Raw genomic sequence first — 24,302 nt, 5'->3', positions numbered from 1 at the left:
CTGCTGAAACCAGCTGAAAACATCACTGTGAGCGAAAGCCAGCCAGGCATTTCCCCCCCTTCCCTTGCTTTGTTTACCTCCCGCTCATGTCAAACGGTGGATTAGGGCTGTAGTGTAATATGCAGCATTTGAACTTTTGTTTCATAGTGAACAATGTCAACAGACCGCTTTTTCCTGATGAAAAGATCCCGAGCCCATAAATATCACCCTGGCGTTCTGTACGCTGCTCCCATTGTATAAATCTCCCCACAGTGCTCACCTCTGCTCCTGTATCATAACGAGATAAATGCGGTGCTTAAGGCCTGATTTATTTCATTCAAAGGACAAATAGTTTGATATCAAAAGGAGCTTCACAACAATTAACATGACAGGCAAGGAGGATTAGCTGTTGTGATTTTTGGTGTGGCATAAGCAGGCAGGTGCTGTTATTTGGGCTGCATCCCTCCCCCGCACCCCTTCTCATTAAAGAGATAGTTATTGTACTGCTGTGAAAAGAGCAGCTGCTGTGCCTGAATTTCCCTATCAGACACTGTTTCTAGTGTTGGTATGAATTGGGGACACATTGTTGGGCTTTAATTAGCCCTGAGTCCCACCACCACAGGACTTCCCTGTTCTGACATGTACCCCATGAGGCTTGCCTTGAATGTGCATTAATCTCCTTGCTCCTGATGGCTGGGAGACAACCTCTCCAAAGGAAAAAAAAAAAGATACCTTTATAGTATTTGCAAAATGCTTGGCTTTATGCTAAGCAGTCAAATTAAATATAACCTTCGCTCTTGACTCTAATGGCCAAGCTGTTCTCCGAGCCCCATTATAATTTTTGAGATCTTTGCTGTTGTTGCTGACTCTAAGGTTTGAGCAGATGAAAACCTACTTTCAAACAGATGAAAACCAGTTTCCAAATGAGAGCCTTAACTTCCTGGAGGAGCAACATTTGACAGGTACTATTTGGCACCGAGTTCTTCCAGGGTTTTGTGTGAAGTTGGCTTGTGAGGCAGAGTGGGCACATGAAGGCAACGCGGGTTGCCAGCAAAACTAAGAATGACTGATCCCACATGATTACTGTGTTTTCACTGTTATCACCAAAGGTCAGTTTAAAACAAAGAAAATCCCAGAAACTGTGGACTATCCGGAGTATCGAAACAGGAGGTACATTTTTTGGCAAGATGCAAGAGTTTCTTAGCACCTTCCCTGATCACAGTCCTCTTTCCCTATTTGTTCTGTCAGTTGAGAAGAGCAGATCCCATTTCCCCACCTGGGATGTTGCCAGCTGCCTTTTGCTGTGGTCCTGGTACCTCTCCTAAAGTGAAAATTTTGGCCAAGTCAGGATAGGGACAGGGCATTTCTGTAATACAGCAGCGTGCTCATGCAAAGCCTTCCTGGTGGCCTGCTTCTGGTCATGGCCAAAAATCAGTTCCTGCATACTGTAAGGGCTGGAACCAGTTGCTTCTGTAAAGGCATGCTGGACTGAGGTACCAAAACAATTATGCTGGCTGCCCATATCCAGCTGAGAATTTTAGAGTGTTTTCTGTAGTCTAACTCTAAAAACACTCCTCAACCTCTTAAATACATCATGCCTACTTGAAACACCCAACCACTACTCCTTTTTCGGCCTTTACCTCAGACTGCCCCTGAAAACATAGAGCACCTGAAACAAAATTCATTCTTGGTGAGCACTGAAGAGTTAATCCCTACGTAAATTGTCTGCCAGCTGGTAGGAAGGTCTTTGTAGCGCAGTGATGTTTTCACCTGCTGCTTGTGTAGCCTGTAGCAAAGATGTGGACTGGAGTACTTTTGTGGGGAAGCTTTGCCAGCCCGGACTCTCCCACAGGGAGTGCTCTCTGGCCGAGAGAGGGTGTGCATGTGCATTCAGGGAGACCACAAGAAAAAGCTTTGCTGGAAATATGGCAGGATTTTTCAGGTTGAGAAATGCAGAGATGTTCCAACTGGCCTTGAACTTCAACCAAAATCCTGGTGTTCGCTGCTGTTTCTTTTGACTGCTTTTGTCTTCGTTCCGTTTGGGGAATTTCAAATTTATTATCCTCTCAGTGAGGTCTATTCAAATCAAAAGTGGTGCTAGTACGGATTCAGTCATGGCTGGTTCATGGGAGATGAATTTGGCTCAGAGTTGGTACAGTGTCAGTTACTGATATTCTGTTAGTTTTCAGCTTGAAAGGTGCACAGATGTCATTTTTATTACTTCTTTCGAGGAGATCGATTCTAAATCTATGTTTTTCTTTCTGCTCCTACCATACCTGCAAAAATAATAACAGCAGAGTTAGTGTCTTCTCAGTGACTGCTGAACTCTCTAATGCAGCCTCTACAGCCCCACAACAGTAGCTGGCACCAGATCACAGCACTTGATTTAAACTCCACTCCTTGTTCAATAGACCAAAAATAAAAATAATGCTGAGAGATGAATCAAACCTGAGTTTGTGGTTTTTTGGGTTTTTTTCCCCTTCCCTGAACATAAAGTACAAAATGTGTTTTTTAGTCTAGATGACTTGTCTTCCAAAGAGATGAAAACAGTAAGAAACTAGTACCAGGTCCCCCAGGAAGAGATGAGAACAGTGCTTTGCTTTGTAACATTTGTCATGTGCACTGAGACATCCACTGTGGGGTCTTGCTGAGCAGGAGATAACTTCCCCACCCTGCAAATATTTTATTTTTTGTAGATTAAAAAAGAATCTAGACCTAAAGAGGGTAAAAACATCAAAAGCAAAACATATTTGAGACATGAAAATCCAAAAATGTCAGTACAAGTCTTAGAAATATTTCCCTTTGACTCAAAGCATCCCTGGTTTTAAAATAACTTTACTCTCACTGGAGTAATTAATTTTCTAGGCAGAAAGAGCAACCTGCATTTTTTTGTTTAATATGCTGCTGCTAATTCACTGTTTCAAAACCCCCCTTCTGTAAAGGGGAAAAAAGAGAGGGGAGAATGAAAAAGCTGAAAAATGCATCAAAACTGACCATTTCCCACAAAGCCAGTTTTCATTTCTGCATATCAGCATTTCTGAACAAAACAAAGGACTACACAACTTTCCTGAGCAGCTCTATTCAAGCAGGACCAGAGGCCAGCAGGGACACTGCTTTAATGTCATGACGTAGATGCAGAGAACAAAATGATTCTCTTTCCCCCAGCCTGTGTATGTATAGCAGAGAAATTATAAAGGGGAGAATTACTATGGTAATGACCACATAACTGCTGCGTGTTTATGCAGATTGATGACCAAGGAGCCAAATCCCAGGGTCTTTACGTCACCAAAGCTCTGCCGGCCCATCGGCCTCCTGAAAATTGCAATCCAAAGAAGCGGCGCCAGAAATTGGGGGAGAGGGAGTTTTTTATGTGGATTTGAAAATATGCCAGTGGCAAATAGTTCTTGCACACGAGGACTTTAATTTTTACAAGACAGAATTGCTTTCCTTAAGTGTGTAAGTGGAAATTACTCTGAGTCCCCTGGAAATGGCCGTAGCTTAACCTGGGATTATACAATACCCATTCAAGCTTTATGGTGCATCAGGATTTGCAGGGTTAAACTGACAGGAAAGAAAATGGGATCTTGCATGTTCCCGTTCCCAGTAATGTCTAGCCAAGCTGACAGGAAAGATAAAGTTCACTCTTCCCTCCACTTAACTGGTGCTGGGAAAGAGATTCGTACCCAGGAGAAAAGGAGACATGGCATCAGTCATGACTTCTTGGCGTAAATGAAAGGAAATTTTGACAGGCATAAAAATGTTATTTTCTCATGAAAAGCTGCTGCTTCAATATGCGAATGGAGATGCTTCTCAGGAAAGGAAAAGAAAGGGGAAAAGAAAAGAGCAGTCTCGGTCTGGTGCCAGTTTATAATAATTCACAGTATTGCCCATTTCTCATTGCATAATGATCTCCAGCAAAGGAAATATTGAACTCTTATTTCTGGATCCACATTTTTAAATATGAAAATAATTGGGCAGAGGGAAGGTCATCCCTTCCCATTGCTGTTAGATGCTCTCCTTCCCTGTCAGCCCAAGGCTCTTGTGAAGGCTTTTAGCACCTTGGAAGGATACATATTGCTGGTAAAACCAGAATCATCCTTGGAAGGGGACTGGGAGACTGCTGATGTCTGCTGAAAACTGTGGAAAATGCGGGCTGCCAGATGCTACTGGACATTTGGTCTGGGACCTCTGCACTTGATTAGTGCTTCTAACCATGTCCCCACCTGCAGGTGCTGGCTCTCGCTGTCAGCCTCCCTGCTCCCACTCTACTTGCTCCAGCTCCCCCAAACCACAACACTGTTTGCAAGCCCATCCCTAAAGCTGGCTGTGGAGCTGTGGCTGAGTGATAGGAGTAATGCACACAGCCATTTCTTGGGATGCCAAACCCTAGAGGGGTAAAATCATGGTGTTATTTGGTCCCTAGGGGAGCAGCAACCACCAAGGCAGGGGATCTCAGCTGAATCTTCTCCTGAACTCCCACAAAACTCAGCATTACCTTCTGTGCCACACTGGGAGGGTGGATGCTAGGGGCAGCTACATCCTTCACGCACCCAGCTGTGAGCTACCAGTCACGTGCATGGTGCTGGGCTATGGTGCAACCAGAAAGGCTCTGTCCCTTATGTAAAAAACTAATCCCAGGTGCTCACTCAGCCATGCCTTTACCTTAGCTCAGGAGAACATCTTCAGCTTTGTCCTTCTCTGGAGACCCTACGAGCACAAATCATACCCATGTCCAGAAGAACCAGGTGCATGCAGCTGCCCTGGTGCCATCCCGGCTGGCTCTGCACTCCTTTATCACTAACTCCAAGTGTGGGGTCTCGGGGGGCTCCTGTCACCTTCATTGTGCTTATACCCCTCTGCATGTCTCAGCACTCACCCAGTTTGACTCTGCAGAACCCACATGCCCCAACGTGATCTCTATCCCATAAAATCCTCCTTTTCATCGCTGTCCTGAGATAAACCTATGGGCCTCGATCCTAAATCTTGCTAGCAAGGGCCAAAATGTGACCCAAGTCCTACTTTAACCCCAGGCCAGGGATCACTGAACACCCACCCCCAACCTTAAATAATTTAGATGCTTTCCCATATCCCTCCCTGACTTCAAAAGGGCCCATTTTCAGTTGTTTTCTCCAAGCCCTGTACCTTTTTTTCCAAGCCCTACAAGCCCTGAGTCGGGGCTCAGCAGAGCATCTATAAATCAGCTAGAGAATGAATCGATGCTGCAATGACTGGAGTTCTTTTGCATTTGCAGGGCATGTGTGTGCATGTTTGTTTAGTTTGCACACACACAGAGCCTGCAGAAACCCTCTGAAAGTCTGTGCTCTGCAGAGTAGATAGCAAATCTGTACTGCCCGGGAGGGCTGGGGTGAGATTAACTGCAGAACCTGTGATTTGTTGCTACCTGAATGGTGTGCATGTTGTCAGTTTGGTGTGTCTTTATTTCTAAGTGAGTCATATTATACAAATCAATTGCTAATTCAATTAATCATGAAAAACATGCAAAAGGACATCTCCAGGAGCTGATTTAGAGCATGTTATATACGGGTGATTGAGCAAAGAAAGTTAATCTGGGTCAGGAGACTTTGATTTTTAATTCTTAATGTCAGAGATTTCCATTCTTTTGAACTAAAATCTGACTTACAATTTATTTTTCTGAGGGTGCAGCTTTATAGCTCCATTGACATTGGCATGTGTGGTCATGCATACTGAGCCTGTTCTCCTATGCCTGACAAATAAGAGCTTTTATGGATGCAGAGATCGATACAAGCTTAAGATCTATAAAGGGCTGCCTGGTAGTGTTCATATGCAGGACAAATCTCATTGCATTTATCTACAAAGTTGTTTACAGGAGGTGAAATTATGGTTTTATTGCATTCTCCTTTCCCCATTCTGTGAGAAACTACAAATTTTGATCTTTTGTGTTGCTTTGCAGTTTCTGGCCTAAATCTTACCAAAAAAAAAAAAACCCCAAACCAAACAAAAAACTCCAGGTGAAGAATCTATGAGTTTGTCGTGCAAAATAATGCCTCTGTTGTGATTTGTATAGAAGGCATTCTGGGAATTCAATGGAAAACAATTGTCCATACCTCTTGCAGAGATGTTCTAGGGATATAAAGTGACTGCAGTCCACTGTGTGTGGAAACTCATAGGGTGGATTCCTCCTGGAGACCTGAATTAAAAATTTTCAGGTTGTAGGAAACTCAGCCATGATGACTCAAGTGTCAAAGATTTCAGATTTAGATGCTAATATATGCTTTAGTCCAAAATAGGATGCCGAGTTCCTTCCTGACAGCATGAAAATCTGACATTTCTGTTTTGTGAATAGCCCTAGGAAAGAAACAGGGCTATAAATAACATGCGTGTGAATGCGCAGATTTAGGAGAAGTGATGCAAGGAGCTTCTACTTGTCACTGAAACTATGGGCAATTCTAGTCCCTGCTTGCCCTTGAACATGTGGACCACTACCTGGCTTCTGGGAGAAGCCTCAGGATAGTGGAACCCTGACAGGGCTGTGTCCCTCCTGTGTCAGCTGCCAATTCTTGATTCCCTGCTGCAGTCCTGGGAGAGTCACCTTGACCCAGCCAAGGTAACTTTGGCAAGTCATTAGGTGATGCGCCTCCAGTCTTCATCTGCATGTTGGAAGGCATCTGTGCCTTGACACATTGCTCCAAGATTCCTTGGATTTGATGGGAGGGACAAGGTACACAGCTTGCACTGTGCAATACCATAGCTCAGGTCAGGAAAGTGGTGCAGTGCTGGGGTCTAGCTGGATTTATTGATTCTATTTCCCCACCAGGCTTTGTCACTCAGTCAGACTGATTTCCAGGCTGGAGTTGGTTGCCATCCCAGCAAATTTGAGCTAACACTCAACTGAGAAGTGGTAAGAAGCTAAATCCACAGACTACTATTACATGGAGTATGACTGGCAGCTGCTAGACTCCCTCCCATACATGACCATTTGGGTTTCCCCAGATAAAGCACAGAATTATGGAATTTGACAAAGTTGGAAGGGATCTCAGGAGGTGCCTCGTGTGACCTCCTGCTAAAAGTGGTGCCAGCTGTGAGATAAAAAGCCTTCATGGAGGGTGCTCCACACAGAGGACAAGGTTCCAAAGCTGAATGGACTGGCTTTTTTACATGACAAGTGGCAAGAGATGTGACTATTCTAGGAAGAAAGTTATTAATTCCAGATGAGGAGAAATCCCGAAAGGACACAGGCTGTCTTCATGACTTTGAAGAAAGTCAGCAGCAGAGAAACTGTGCACAGAGAGGTTTCCAGTTTTAGAATGAGACTTTCTTCCAACATAATTGAATATACACTTAATGCAGGGAGTTGGGAACAAATGTGTTAAGGAGGTGAGTACAGCATTATCAACACTTCATAGAGCAGAACTACTCAGGGGACATGAGCAGGTAATGCAGGTAATGGTGATGCATTCCCTTGTCACTTGTCTGGGTAGAAATGGTTGGGCTCCTATTCTGCTGAAAGGCATGGAAACACTTAGGTGGATAATAAGAACATAAAGATGACACTACAAGAAGAGCACGAGCTGCTAACAAGCTCTGCCACTCTTTGCAGCCATGTACCCCACTGCTGCTTCCTCAGAACAAATGTTGTAGGCAACATCTTTTACCCAGAACTTGATTTCCTGCAGCCCCAGCGAAGAGACAAGATCCAGACCAAAGTCCCTTTTTAGCTGGTTAAACAGCGTTGCTCTGGTTGCACCTTGGATCAGGACCTGCTTTCTCTGTAGCACATCTTCCAAAGGCAGCAAGTACCCTGTGCTCTGATCCCCTGGATCAATGGGTAGTGTTAAAAGTTTGAAGCAAAGACTGTATGACAGGTCAAACAAAGGCCACTAATCTTTGAAGACAGAGCTGGAAGAGACTTTAAGAAGACATTGAATCCATCTCCCTGATCCCGTTTTGTTGCAAAACATGATTTTCTGGTTAAAGTAAATCAAGCTTCTTGAGTCCACCAAAATTGATTTGTAAAACAATTAACCTAGCTGTCACTGGTGGGCCTATGAACCAGGATGGTGCAGAGGAGCCAAGCCTTGAGGAAGGCGAGCCTAAAGCTGTACAAGAATTTTAATCTTTGGCCTTTATATTCCTGCCCTGTGTGCTGAATGGGTCACTGTGTTCAGAAATTTTCCCAGCTCGGTGCAAAAGTTTTAGTGACTACTTGCCTGAAGTATGTTATCCAAGAAAAGGTTTGAATAAGGGTGCATGTTTCCCTATCAATCATCCTCTGCATATATGAGCACATTCAGTGCCTTTCTCTTCCCATAAACAGTTCATTGCAGGAGATTTATTCCCCAGATATCTTTCCTATTCACTGACTGGTTAGTCAGTGTGACAAAGATTATATTGCTTATTCCTTTGTAGATGCCTAAGAAAATGAAATAACTTCATAACCTGAAGAACTGACCACAATAACTCACCAATGGAATTGGTGATCTCACCCAATGGCCAGTTAAGTCAATAGCAATTTTGGCCTTTGGCTGTAATTTATAGCTGCCTACCCAGCCAGAAACTCTGATGATTCTCTACTGCATCCTTCCCCAATGTTGATACATGATGTGGTTCCACTTACACACTTTCCACTTGCAAAGCTTCGGTTCTTTCACTTAGAAAGACCCTGTGATCAGAGTGGGGCCTCCCAAATCCCACCTGTCTTGCTTTAATGAACGGGGTTAGGAGAGTGGATCTTTTTTTTTGCAAACTAACATCTAGCTTGATATACCTGGAGCTTATAATAGCGCAGTGGAGCCACAAAGTCCTCAACTTTGGACTTCTCCCATCCTTCCACAACTGCTCTGCCACATGGAGAGCTCTACACCTGCAGGGCACATCTTCCACTGACATGACTGCTCTGCCTCAGGCCTGCCAAAGCGGATTCATGAAGACTCCTTCAGGAGTGATTGTTATTTGGGTCTCATTGTGTTTTACTAACTTTTATGTTAGTGTGCACTGCACATTTAATTAAAGATGCCTCAGGACAGCTGGATGCTGAAATCAGGGTCTGAAATAGGTTTGGTCTTGGAGTCAGTTTCCTGTTGGGCTGTAGTGTGGTGCTGCTGACCAAAAATCAAGCCTGTTTCTTTTCCCCAGCCTCTTTCCCAAATCTCAGCACTCCCCACAGTGGCAAATGTGTCCTTCAGCTTCCTGAGGAGGAAGATAATTTTCCGACAATAGACATTGATCTCTCATTAGACTCCATCCTGTTAGTTAAAAGCTGTTTTTACTCAGACAATCCAGAACTCATTTCCAATCTTAAAAGGGTACACTGTTGGATACTCACTGAGGGTATAATTTTTAACCACTCTGTTTACTGAATCTACAAAAGTAGTTATTGGAGCTGTTTGTATACGGTAATTTTTCCCTTGGCTCCCGAGAGCAGGAACAGGTGACCCAGCATTGCAGGTCCATTCCAACTCAGTGTATGCTGTGATTCTGCTATTTATGGTCAATCTTCTTCCTATTCAAAGGAGACAGTATTACCTCATTTCACAGAAAGTCTCTTCATGACACAACAGCCTGAGGAGACTTGCTTAGAGTTGCGCAGGGATGACCAGGGCCTGTGTCCCAGGCAGGGGCTGTCCCACGTTTCCCTAGACTTCCTCTCTGTGTCAGCCAAATGCAAAGCCACTGGATGAGCCCTTGTGCCATACCCACTGGATAAGCTGCTGCTTTCAGGGAGTTAAAGCCTTATTTCCTAGAGATATGGTAAAAAACTTCCACACCATCAGGACACATAAATGCAGACAGTGACCAGTGAGGTACAGCTCATTGTCCTGTTGTGCGTGTTCATAAATACAGTCCTTGCCTTGCAATTAACTGGCATATAACCGAATAAAACCAACATTTTAACTCAATTCTGCATGTGTTCCTTACATCTGTACTGTAGCTTAACCATAGACTGAGTTTTTAGAAAGAGGATGACACTGAATAGGACTGAACAGGTGCAAGGAGTCAATCTGGGAACAGGATAGCTTAAACTGGCACAATCTGTCCTGGCCCTTCTCCTTCCTTTCCTGTACTACCATGTCTGGACTCATGGCTAAGGGATGCTGTGGTTTCAAATCAGCTCATCAAAAGGCAAAAAATCCTTCTTTCTTGGGCATGGTTGGGATTCTATGTCTGTGTGTCAGTGTGCAAGAGTAAGCACTGGGAGTGTCTGTCACGGAATCTCTAAAGATTCGCTTGTTAAACTGGGCCCTGGACTGGAGGGAGAGTAGACCTTTACAGCTGGAAATTTTATGCATAGGCCCTATGTCAGAATGCAAGTTTGACTTATCAGTCTCAGTTAAGAAGTTGGGCTTTTATTTTTTTTTCTCTTAATGAAGCTACTAATAACTTTTTTGGATGAAAACTTTTTTCTTAATACTTTTTTCCCCACTCTGGTGTTTCATTGTCTTTTTAACAATGCCAGCTGCTTCACTTCAAGAATTGGTTTTCTGAAAGTGAAATGCGTCTTATCCTGAAGCATTTCTGGATGGTATTCATTATTGATTTGGAGCTGATGACAGCTTCAGTAGCTGTCTTTGACTCCCTGAACCACTTAGAGCATTTCTCCTTCAAGTTAATAATAAGCAGCAAAAACCAAAGAAGATTTCAAGGACTGGCTCTATAGTATGACTGTGCATGCCAGCTACACCTAATAGAATGTGTACCAGGGCAGCTCCGTTCCCTTCCATTTCCTTGGAGTACTGTGGGATATTATTTTATACATGTTTTACCACCCAGAAAAGGCTCAGGACACATTCACCGAGCACAGTGCATGAATTTTCAAAAGGGGCGATTTTGACTGACGTGACATTGACTCACAAGGAAAGGAACACCCTTTCCTTGCAGAGATGATCAGCTGCAAACAGAGTCCCCAAAGTACAGATGCTACTGGGAACTCTAGTACCTCTCCTTTCCTTTTTATATCCTCCGGCAACAGGAACAGCCAGTGGCCGGTTGGCCGAGTACCTCCAGGCTAAAAATATCCCTTCTTAACCAGAGTGCTCACTGCAGATGCTGTGAGAAAGTGACAGCTGAATTTGTTAATTCTCCATGGGAAATCTCCTTGGCAAGGTTTTGCTAATGACCAAGGATGCCACACAATGTTCATCTCCTGAGATGACAGGGGGGGAATAGGCTGTAGGCCAGAGAGAACTGCCCACAGCTGGGTTGCAAATGCTTCCAGTTCGACCTCTCATTCCAGCAGCTGAAGCATTTAGGTGGAAAATGAAGAGGAGAAAATGCTCCTTGGCCTATTTAGATGTGGAAATGCAGAATTAATAAATGCCCATAAGATCTTCTGCCATCCATACAAATGATTTTGTGCTTCCAGAGGGGTGTGCCAAGGCAGCCACAGGGTTTTGCAGCACTGGCAAGCCCAGGTGTGCAGCAGGGGTAGTTTCACGTGGCAGCATGGACTGGCAGAGAACTTGTGCTAGTTTCTGTTTGTTGGACATTTGGCTCAAAGCTGACAGCAGATTTCCCCAAAGGAATGAGCGTGGTCTCTATTAAAAGGAAAAACACCTGATATTAAATGTCACAGTAGCTGATGCTGCTTCTTTATAATTAACTTACCTCTTTTTCCAACTCCTTCTACTGCTTCCCCTTTCCTGACACCTTCTCCTGCTGTTTACTGAGACTACCTGCATGCAAGCGAAGAACAAACCTGCCAAAGATGCAAGAGTCTCCCTGGGATTTCCCACTTTGTCAAAAGCTGCCAAGTTGCAGGTGGGAGAAGCATGCTGGCAATGATGTAATGGCTGCTAGGCTCATCCCTGCTGATGGCTTTAAAAGCAGTATTTCCACATGAAAAAAAGAGACAAATGCAAACCACATGGCAGGGGAAGAAGAGGATGTAAATGGGAAAACAGAGCTGCCTCCTAAAGGAGTCTGCAGGACTCTGCTTCTCTGTTCTCCTGCCTCTCTCCCCAGACACACTGTGGATGGGGTCCAGATGTGGCTGAGGTCCGGATGCCACCTGTCCCATTCCCTTGATCCATGTGTTTGAAGAGGGCACTTCCTCCAGCTGTCTCCCCATACTCACCAAAGGGTTTTCCCAGCAGATAGTGGAAATATGAAGGGGTCTTCTGTCTCTGAACATATGCTACAGCAGGTAGCTTGCTCTGAGTAGGTATCTGTCTCCACCACTGCTCACAAACCTCTGGATCACAGTACCAAGGGGGTCTGGTTGACCTGAGCGAACAGGTTGAAGACACCCCTCTGAAGAGCCTTGGATCAGGAGCCCAGAGCAAACAAACTTAGACAAAAACATCACTGCAGAGGAAAGGGGCATCATGATTCTATCATACTGTCCCCTTGTTTTCAACATAAAAAATCTGGATGCGTCACCGAAGTCACTGCAGAGCCCCCGTTGTCAGCAATGAGCTTCCTTTACAAAACATCCTGAAACAAGGCATCTGATTAAGAAAAGCAGACATATTCAGTGTCTTATCCAGGATCCTGCCCTTGAGTTTAGCCAGGTTTTAGCATCTGTTTTTCCTCCTGGGTTGGTCAACAATGTCCTTGCTGGAAAAGCTGGGCAGGGGCTGGGAGATCTTATATCAAACTGCATTTCTTCTTGGCAGTGCAGTAAAAGGGTTAAATCGTGGCTTCAGCAATGGACTCAAAACTCACAACTGAGAGCCCTAAATGGGACATGAAGAGAATTTTTGATCACTAAATTATTCTTATTGCTGGTGGATAGCTGAAGAGCCACAATCATAAAACCCAGCAGCGAGTGCTGCAGACAGATTTAAGATAAATCAGTTCCTGACCACGGCATTGTTTGGAGAAGAGGCCCATACCTTCTTTTTCTTTTCCAAAGGAATAGAGGAGACTGAGGTGATGGATGTTCCCTTTCCCAATGCAGCTGATTTGGTGTCACCCAAACCACAGGTCATTGTGGTTTCATTAAGATTTGCAATCTCTTTTCTCTGGGGCTTTATCCTAGGAGTAGTTATTTCAATACAAACAGTTTGCACAAAGTGTCTGGGCAGAACAGAGACCCGAGGCTGTCACTGGCATCCATGACCATAATAACCTTGCATGAGTAACATAGTAAAGCCAACAGCTAAGCTATCTTATCCTTGGACAGCTGCAGGGTTCCAATAACCCTTATTACACCACATTCTCCTCAAGGGAGTAGATTAAAAAAAAAAAAAAAGAAAAAAAAAAAGAGAAGCCATTTATATTATGTCCAGACTGGCACAGGAACACAGACACTGTACAGTACACTATTAATTGTGGGATTCTCTTTTGTGCCATATAATATTGATTTTCCTCCAGATAACCAGATATCATTAGTTTGATTAATGTTACCACAGCTTGGAATAACTGGCTGGAAAGTTCAAACTGGGGCATTTTTCAGGAGAAAAAGATAAAGCACATCTCAGACTTCTCTGTTTATACCTGGGAATACGCTATTCAGAGGGTTTCAGTGGTGTTAAGCCAGACAGTTAAGAACAGGCATGGGAGAGGAGAGCTGGAACTGCACTACACAGCAGTTCAGCTGTAGTTCACAGCAGTTCACAGTAGTTCAGAATGTCAGACCAGTTCAGCCACACTCAGGGCTGAGTTTATTTTGGTGCCAAAGCCCTAGGTTTTCTTCCTAAAAAAGGTTGTCACATTATCAGGGAGAGCTGAGTCACGCAGGCTGCCTCAGCCAGAGCTGAGCTCCTGAGCTGCTGGGCGTGGAGGTGGTGGCGTTGTGGGCACTCATTCATTTTGATTGCTTCAGAAGGAAAAGAAAAAGACTAAGCTCCCAGAGGCTGGTTTAGGAGAAGACTGGTGCTCAGGGAACAAATGTGTTGCTTATTAGCTGAACATGTGCTCTGCCATGCAAAGGGAATCAGCTTTACTCTGCTTGAGGACAGAGAGGAAAACTGTGAGATGCATCAAGATCCCAACTAAAACTCTATGGTCTCATAACAAAGTGGGCATCTTGGAAAGAAGTGAGATGAGGAAAGAAGTCCTGCAAGGAGGGCCAGGGCCAGCACACATTAACTGGTCCTCTGAGTGAGGAATCTCTGACACCTCTTAAAGTTTGTCAGTGCTGCAGTCCAGGAGAAGGTATCTGCTCCCTCCTGGGATATGTGGGCTGAAACTGGTGCACTTAATAGTCTGTCAGCTCAACACCAGCTTGTTAACATGTCTAGATTTCTGTGATCCTCAATCTCAAAACAGTGGCAGAAGGAGCAGAACAATCACTAGAACATCACACAGGTCAGGAAAGAGGAGAAGATAGAGGAACCTACTTTCTTTCTTTTGGCACTGGAAAGGTTAAAGAGCATTGTGTTGTTTTTGGTCCAGGGGTTTCAGCAGAAGACAGGCCAAAGAAGGTGATATTGGGGGGTATTTGGGCTCTGGCAAGAAGATGGTCACTACACATGAGTGTGGAGCATCTCAGCAGACCCCTTTATAGCCTACTTACTCTTGAGAACTGTCCCAGGTATAAGGAATTCATGAGGTCTGCTCTGAGGATCAGATGTGAGCAATGGTAGAGCCAAACCCTGCACAAGGGTAAAGTCTCAGCCTTAGCAATATCATCTGCTTAAAAGTAGCAGAATACATAAGTTTTTCTTGGGAAAAAATTAGGCCAATTTGGGCAGGTAGGTCTATCAGATGGTGATGGTGGTCTAGTTTGGCCTATTTCTTACAAAATAATGCCATTGCCTATCCTGAAGAAGAAACATGTCTTGGTTTCATACAAAGCCAGATAAAGCACTGGCTCTCCATCAGCACAATGGAAAGCTTGTAAACTTTCTTCCTCATAGGACTTCTATTTCAGGTCCTGTTTTCTCCTTGTTCTGAAGAAAGGCTTATTAATGCAGGGATTAGGCACATGGGACAAGCAGTCCCTGAAAACCTGCTAAAAATTGTTCCATTGACTTCTTTCAGTTCTCCGTCAGATGAGCCAGGTCTGAGCTCATTAAATGAGCTAAGAATCTAATTTGCAGTAGCTGACAAATTGAAGAAGGGTTTATTTATTGTTCTTGCCTAAAAATATCTGTGAAAGCTACCTCAGCATTTGTTGAGGTGTGACTGGTCAGCTGAGTGAGGACATGTTTTTTCTGGTTCCTGTCTGTGACATGGGACAAGTGTTTCTGTGGAGCACAAGAGCACTCCTGATGCGCATGTCAGTACTGCAAAGTGTGTGTGAACTCTGACTTCAACATCTGGTTTTTTTCCTTTGCAATTTAGACAGCCACTGTTTGCAAGCCTTTTAACTACCTAATCATTCAAATAGCCTCCAAAGCCAACAACAAAACGTTTGTGAGTATTGTTGAAACAGAGTAGTTTCACAAACCCGGATGTACCCAACATTTGCTTTGTATTATTCCCTCACATTTTCCTCTTTACTAGTTGAATTTTAGCAGCTCTGACCTGGGGAACCTTTTCTCAGCCACAGGTGTCAGCGATCAACATTTAGTCTGTCTTAGAAATGCAGGACAATCTAGTCTGTCTCTCCTGCCAAGCATCGTAAAGTGCACTGATACTTTCTGTTATTCCATCTTCCAGGCAACCACACCTCGTCTGCCTTTATTGCTGCAGAGGGGGCAGGGTGATGTGACCAACACTTTCTGCAGGCTGGATAGAACTGCAGCTGAGGATTTTGTGCAAGAACCAGAAGTGCAGAACCATCTGTCTCCTTCAGAGACACAACTGAATGATCACCTTTTTTTTGTTTGTTTTGTTTTGTTTTTATTGTTTTCCTCATGAAGAAAAGTAAATCTTTTTAACGTTTTGCCAATCCTTCAAAACAGGTAACTTTGAGAGACTCCAAAATGAAGCAAAGGCAAGTTTGGAGATACTTAACAGCTACTGTTAGCAATTGTAAGCTGCCAAAATTGATGTTCTTTCTACCAGACAGGTTGGATATAATGAAAACACAGGGTAATGAGATAGGAAACTGTTATCTAGTCAGTACAAACTGTTAACTAAATCAATAAATTACAGACTTGGGAACTTCTGGAGGCTGAATTATTGCTGAATTACTTCTGTGGAGAACTACGTCCAATTTTAAAGTTCATTTACTTTTACAAGATACTGGGAAAGAGTCTGCAAGGAGAATGGAGCTGCTTCATATATAACAGAAGGAAGTTAAAAGACTGAAAAGAAAAATTATGAGTAGTGGAAGTGCTGAGCAGTATCTACGTTTCTTACAATGTGCAATTCCCAATGTGAGTGCAAAAGTCACGACTTAGAGAAGTGATTTGTGTTTCTGGGATGCTCATTGGAATTACCTTACAAATCCTCATTTTCAGAAAGTACTGAATGAAACTTCTGAACAATTAAGCTCCCATAACAAATGTCACAATGAACATTCAGTGTCACTAGTCATGTCTGTGACCTTGGCCTTGCTGTTTCCAGTAAGTGTGAGATCAGCTCAAATTCCCCACCCACTTTCCAACTGGAGGATTATATGTAGTGAATGAAATAGTTCTTCACTGCCAATTTGATTTTAATTATACAACATATCCTAACCTTTAGAAAATGTATTTAGATTTTAAAATAATAGTGTGTGGGAGCATGACAGGGGAAATGTATGCTTGAGCTTACTAAGGGACAAAAGACATTTTCTCCAAGCGATGAACAGATGTGAAAATGGCAATAATATACACGAGCTCTTGGAACAAAGGGATCATCCAGATGAAGAATATTCTGTTTCTGCAGCAGCTTAATCCTGTAATCCTTATGTGAAGCTTTGATTACAGATTAATATGATACCAATGAAGCCTTCATCACTTGTGGTGCAGAGGTAAGCTTAAGTGACGTGCTCAGAGTCATGGTAAATCTCTGGCAGGACTGGAGCTGACCCCATGTTTCCTGACTCTTTTTGTTTTCATAAATTTTCAGGTAACAGCTATTCCCTTTGCCTTTTGTTTTTGTCTCAGCCAAAGGGCCACGGAAGGGAGGTGAGGGTGGAAAGATCCTGAGGAGAAAGGATAATTTACACTCAGCTGGAGCAGGGTGGGGGGGATGCAAATGGGAAATCTGCAACCTCTTGCTCTCTAGGTGTCACAATCAAATATCTTCCTTGTGTGGAGCAGACGTTTCCAGATCACAGCTTGCACTCAAGTGAAGTTTTTACACAACTGAAAATACCTGCAAATGGGGAGAAGTTGCTTTAGGTCATTGTGACATGCCACCTTGAACACCAGCAGTCTAAGATTAAGATTAGTAAAACTGGTATCCAATTTGAAATATTTTGCAAAAACCTTATATTTCCATAATTTTTATTCTCCATACTCTGTATGCATCCATACCCACAAGGACTCCACATGGGGTGCTTCAAAGCCAAGTAATTTTCAATCAGGAGATACAGGTTCAGTCCCTCAAGCACAAGGTGAGGAGAATGCAGAAAAGCCACCTGTGCACTTGAATCCATCACCACTGCTTTTTCCAGTCTTAGTCCTGTCTATTGGCCCCATGGTGGCTCACAGAATCCACACCAAATCAGGATTCCCACTGGTACCCACAAACCCTCACATCTGTGATTATGTCTATCCTCTTGACTCCAGGTATGAAGGCCATCTCTTTCCCCTCTCAGCTAACAAAGTGCACCCTGTGGCTCTGACCTGGGATGGGGACAATTGCTGTTGATTTAGAATCATAGAATCATTGAATGGTTTGGGTTGGAAGGGAAATTAGGGGCCACCCTTTTCCCACTCCCTGTCATGGGCAGGATCACCTTCCACTAGACGAGGTTGCTCAATGTCCCATCCAACCTGGCCTTGAATACTTCCAAGGATGGGGCAGCCACGACCTCTCTGGGCAACGAAGAGACAGCAGTTTTCTAAATGGCACTTGTGAATACATACAGTATCAGAAATTTGTATTATCTTTGGATGGGCAACTTCCCGTGCCTACCCTTCCACTGCAAGAAGTTAATGTATATTTGACTGAATTACTTGATCTCAAATACTAGATGCTGAGGAAATATGGCCACCTGCTTGCAGCATCTGAATCTTCTTCCCTTTGTGTCCAGCTGCCCTTGGCCAGATTGGAGGAGACACACAGGAATTGATGAGTCTCTGATCTGACCTGGCAAAACCATTTCTCATTCCTACACTGAGGCAGCTCTTGTAAAACTTACAAACTTGTCATTCTGGTTGTGTCAAAGCAGATCTTTGAACTGGGATTGAAGGACAAGCCCAACAAATGTGACTGATGTTTGAAGCTGGATCCAGCTCTCCAGTGGCTGCCTACAGATGTGGAAAGTGACTGACTTTGTTTCATGTGGCAGATATGAGGCAACTAAGAGCTGATTTCCATATGGCAAAGCTCCTTGTTTGAAAAGGGCATCAAAAGGAAAATATAAAAAAACTTAGAACCATGTGGAAGGAAAAGGAAACAATCATTTGGAGCAGATCTGGCTTCAGGGGAGCAGCTGGGCTGAGCCCCAGCCTTGCACTGGCTGAGGATTTTGTTCCAGATCCCTTCACCTTGCAGCCAGCTGCTTACCATTCCCAGTGCTCTCCAAGCATCTCTGTTTGTTTGCTAACATTCACACACCTTTTTGTAAGTGTTATTGTGGTTGTTTTGCTCTTTTTCAGCATTGCATGAATGTTTTCTGATTGGCACTGAGGAGCATCTTCATGCAAATATGAAGCCAGAAGTTTCGACAGATCATGAATGCTGACTGAAAGAAGGCTGAATCAGTGAGAAGAAAGAAATATGAGGCAGAAGAGCTTTATTACACTACAAAATTCACTTTTCATCATCTTCTAATAGCTGAGACTTTCCCTTGGATTTTCACAGGAATCTGTGGCACTAAGCTCATCAGAATGTTCATGAAAGGTCCAGGTAATGCAGGATTTTTCTCTCAAAAAGTAGCTGAGGGTGGGTACCAGATAAACAATAAGACAGAGGCAGGTATGCACTGACAATCTCCCAACCTCCAGAGATCTCAAGCCCTATGAGGTACAGTCCCCAGCCTGCTGTGCCCCACCACCTGCCTTCAAGAGATGCCTAGTACAGTCTTTCAAAGACTCTCTCAGAAGCAGAGAAAAAGTCCTCACACAACCCAAGACCAGTATCCTCATCCTCATTATTGCTAGTTCCTTGTCAAGGAAGACTCATTTCTTGGCTGAGTATTATAATAGAATCATAAAATCACTTAGGTTGGAAAAGACCTCTAATATCACTGAGTCCAACTATTTACCCAGCACTGCCAAGTTCACCGCTAAGCCATGTCCCCAAGTGCCACATCTATGTGCCTTTGAAATGACACCAAGTATGGTGATTCCACTACTTCCCTGGGCAGCCTGTTCCCTAGTCCTCATAACCACTGTAAGGGGTCTTACTGTTGCTGCAAGCTCTCCAGGGGCAGTATTCATCTGCTGACTTCCCTCACTGAAGTGGAAACTCTCCTGGACATGGGGCAATTTTTGGTGGGGTGTTTATAAACATCATAGCACATGGCCTTTATTTCTTGACTATTAATTTCCCTGGGACATGCTTTTGGATAACTGGGCATTTGCTTCACATGGCCCGACTGTGTAGCAGGACTTCAGAATGCTTTTCCAGAGATGTCTTATTCTAGATAGAGCTTCATCTGCATCCACAAAAAGCCTCACATGTGGAAGGGGTTCCAATGTGATGACACAAGCTGGTGCCTCAGGGAGTACTGCGTCCAGGGGTGGCTTTGGAGGAAACCAGTGCATGGCTGTATCCACCAGACAAGAAGGACTCTCTGACAGTAGATCCCTACATCCTCCTGTTTCAGGAACCCCTCCCACTGGCATGTAGCCATGCTTTGGCTCCTCTCCAGAACTACAGTGTCTCAGCCGGGGGAAATTTGTACAGAACCCGGAGGGAGATGGGGAGCTCTGTAAATCCTCCAGCTCAGGCTGTTTCCGTTGATCCGTGGCAGCATGCATTGAACGTCCTGGTATCAATGTGATGGATGTTGTGCTGACTTCTGCATTGTGTGTGCCTTGTACTGAATATTGTCTGCTGGGAGGTAAATAACAGCAGATGAGCAAATGGGGCTGTGATGACATTTCAATGTCCATAATGTTTCCACCCGCAAAATGCAGTAGTTATGCATCACTTTAACGGTGGGAATGGATAAGAAGTCAGCTCTCTATATACAGAAAATCAAAAAGGAAAGCGATATTAGAGGAAATAGATAGGCAGTGGGTGTACAAGGGCAATGAGTCATCCTTGCCACAAATAAGGCTCAGAATGAGGAATACTAATAATTAGGCAACATATTTCAAAAGTTCAGCTCTTTCCCCTTTGGCAAATTATCTTTCATGCCCTGGGGATATTCTGGAATGACAATGTCTGTTTTGGGGAGGTAGACATGAAGAAAATCCACTGTGGGAAGAAATGACCAAATAGGAGAGAAACGTAAAGTTGAGCTGTAAAGATTTTTTTTCCTGAAACTCAGGTGGCTCCTGCAAAGGAAACTGGCATGATGATGATCAGCCAACAGAACAAACACACCCGAGGGAAGGATGAAGCCTATGGCCACTGAACTCAGCACTTGCAGGAAACATCAATAGCACCTGCTTTTCCCCTTTCCCCGTGTTACTCACGCCCCTGAGTTTGCTCCGTTCTGCTGCCGTTCGGGGAACGAAATGAGTCCCTCTAGTGGGTGCATCCAGAAGGAAGACACGTGCTCCCTATTTTGGTACACTCTCTCTTTCCCATTCGAAGTTCATGCCTTCTGTTTTTCCGAGGCTGCCTTGGGTTGAGAACAAAGAGGGGTTTGACCTTGAATCAGGCAAGGTCTTATCCTAGCCTAAATCCTGGACTTTGTGAAGCTGAAATTTCCAAGGAGAAGATTTGGATAAAGAATACAAATTCCACTTCGAATGTCTGTGCTCTGGGTTCTTGGAGGTTGGAAGTAGAGATAAATGACAGGTTGTGTCTCCACTTAGGAGGATTTCCAGGAAAGAAGTCTTTTTGACCATTCAACACCTCTGAGCATGAATCTCAGAATCATTAAAGTTGGAAAAGACCTTGAGTCCGACCTTTGACTGAACGCCACCATCCCCACTAAATCATAACACAAAGTGTCATGTCTACATGTTTTTTGAATACTTCCAGGGATGGGGACTCCACCACTTCCTTGAGGGGCCTGTTCCACTGTTTAATCACCCTTTCCATGAAGAAATTTTTCTTATTTGTTTCTTAATAATGACATAGTTAACATTTGGTCCTAAAAGCTCTGAATCACAGAGATGTTTTGGCCTGTCCTAGGTAGAGACTAATCCCTTTCTGTACTGAAATAAGCCTTAAACTAGCAAACATGAGTTCTTTTGAAACTGCAGAGCTGCGGTGTCAACCCCGTTCACTTCCCTCCACTGCAGAGCTCTGATTGCAGCAGCCTGACTTCAAGCACTGACAAATGTCATCGCTGACACTGCTATGGTGGGTGCACACCATCATTATAATCTGTATGCATTTAGCCATCCCAGCATGATAAGAGAATGATTAGGAGAATAGTTAGAGAGTAAATTAAAAACTCCCAGCAGTTTCCTGTGTGAAGGTACTAACTTACAGGCATATTTTTTCACAGCATTACTGAAAAATGCCATTAGTTATACCTGTGAATATATGTTAGATTTAAACCCCTGGTGAGAATTTTTATTAACATACAAATATGTTAGGGCTCTTATGCTGCTTAAAATGTAATTAACCATCTTCTGAAGATTAAGGGTGCATAATCATAAAAGAACTGCACTCTTGTGCATTTAATTCTTCTAATCTGCTTTATGTTGATGTTAGTGTGGAAGAATAATCGCTAGTTTGCCTAAATAGTTTGAGTTTGTGCTGTAGGAAGAAATTGTCACAGGATGCACCTCTAAACTTAAAATTTAGTAGGCTTACACTGATGGAAGATGATGAAGTGCACTGAGAGATTAGGAAAAAAATGCTTCTTTTATTCTTTTGCTGCTGTTGCAAATGCCCCGCAGTGCTAAAGCTGTGTTTCTGACAGTTTCATTCAGCAGACAAAAAGGAGGAAGGGACAGGCACACCCGGTGAATGACAAAGATAAGAGCAATAAACTTTCAGTAGTCTCTTTAAGTACTAATTTAAACACGTAATGTGTCATGTGGGGATCCAACAAGATTTTCTGAGAAGCATGTGAAAAAGTAAGCAACCAGCACAAGGCAGAGAGACTTTTGATTTACTGAGTCGTAGTATGAGAGCCGAGTGCTGTGAAGTAGTCCATCCTCCCAGGGCTGTCACAGTTCTCACGCAGTGTCGACCAGGTTTACTTGAAAAGAGGTGAAAACTTTTGGGGCCATAGAGTACTGCTTTTTAGGGATATTTTTGTCCTAGCAACATGACCCATGAAACCATTAGGTAACTCAGACAGCTTCACAGAAATATTTCCTGCTCCCCTTCCCTCCTAGCATGACTTCTTGCAAATTAAGAAGAGGTAGAGGATAAACAGTGAAGACTGTGGGATGAAGACATTTGGCAATAGTCATGACTGCATGACTACATGTTGAAGTTGTACAATAAGTCTGCAGCCTGTTCCCAGGAGAGCCAGTGGGGCAGAAACTCCCATGGAAAACATGGGGTGAAGAGCCCATGACACTCCTGATTTTGTGGAGGGGTCAGAGGGGATGGAGACTGGCGGGTGTTCCATGAAGACCACCAAAGAAGTTCCTCATCACTCGAATAAGCAGGGGCTCCACAAGGTCCTGGAGGAAAAGCAGATTCCAACAGCAATTTTAGAAACTGGAAAATAATAGCAAAAACATTCCATACCTTGTTTTTTTAAGAGTAATTTATTTTAGTGGCGTCCTTTACCACTCAGTTCTCAGCAGGGTCAATGGCACCTTGCAGGAGATTATTGTGGATAAGTGGACCCAGTTCTAGGAGAGACTGGTGACAGTGTGACTATAGGAAACAGCAACACACAGCCTGAGAAGGGCTCCTTGGCTGCTTTGTGCTTGTTTTCATTACTTCCAGGTGAATGCACAGGCATTATTGAGAGTTGCTTGTTTTCATTACAGCTTCCTTTTGGCAGGTGTGACAGGCAGCACGGCAGGTTGCTCTGGGCCCTTCGCCATGCAGAGCTCTTGAGGCAAAGCTGCTTTCTGTGATTCCCTAAAGGAGGCAGCTGCCAGGCTCCTTATGGCCACCTGTGCTCAGGGACCGGCACACAGTATGTCAGGGAAACCCTTCCTGTGGAGACCACAGCCAGCTTCTCCCCCTTGGTGCTGACGAGGAGCCACAGAAGCTCCTGCTTGGGTGGGTGACCAATGGCCTGGGAAACGTCTGCTTCCCGAGTCAAGACCCAGGGCGATTGTGTAGAAATTCCCCCGGGTTTTCCATCATGCCCTCAGACCGCGATGTTGCACCAGGAGCATATTACATTTCTAATCTTTAGCTGGCTGTCCTTTACAAACATGTAGGGAAATACCAGAGGTTGTTAAAGCATGAATGGTGTTTCAGATCTGCCTCATGTTTTGTCCCCACTGCCTGCTTTCCAGCAGCACTGGGTGCAGACTGCATCTCTGTTTCAGCAGGTGCCAGAAGCACCGGCACAGGGCTGAAGGATGCTGTAAAATCAGAGCAGGCTTCAGCCAGATGCACATCAGGGCTTGAATCTATCCTTTCCAGAGAAGAGAGGCATTAAGTAGGTTAAATCTTGAAATCTTACTGGAATTGCAGAAGAGTTGAGTGCTCAGTTCCCTTAGGATTTTTTGAACAGGTGGAATATATATTCCCAAGCCAATGGGTATATATAAAAAGGACATCAGATTACCATCCCCTGCTCTGCTTAAGGACTGCTAGTGTGAATAACCTTGGATAAAGTGTACTCAAGAACCTGATTAATTCTGCTTGCCATTCAAACTTGCACTAAATAAGACATGAAACTCCAAACACAAAACCAGCCATTCTTCTGTTCTAGCAGTTTGCTGTCAACACAAGACAATAAAATATGAATATTTTAGATCCATAATGCCGTCAAATAGGAAATAGGAGCTATATTGTGCTTCACATGCATGGCTAGCTCAGTAATGCTAATGTGATTATCTCACTGAACTTTTGTGCTGTCGCTTAAGGGTAACTTCGTCTTGCTTAGCTGGGATATACATATTTGTTTCACACAGGTCTAAAGGCTTTCTTTTTTTTTCTGTGCTTGTAGAAATAAGGAAACCTGATTTGCCTTGTCTGTCACAAGGTAGCATCCTATCTTGACATTAAATCTTGGGCATAAGAATAGTAAAATTATAGAGTTTTTGATTCTTGGAGAAATAAGGACAGGAGGCAGCAGAACTGCCACCTTGGACTTCCAGAGGGCAGACTTTAGCATGTTTAGGAGACTGATTCACAGAGTCCCT

The sequence above is a fragment of the Pseudopipra pipra genome, chromosome 6 (genome assembly GCF_036250125.1).
Source record: "Pseudopipra pipra isolate bDixPip1 chromosome 6, bDixPip1.hap1, whole genome shotgun sequence".
Taxonomy (NCBI): Eukaryota; Metazoa; Chordata; class Aves; order Passeriformes; family Pipridae; genus Pseudopipra; species Pseudopipra pipra.
This window is presented reverse-complemented; position numbering follows the sequence as displayed.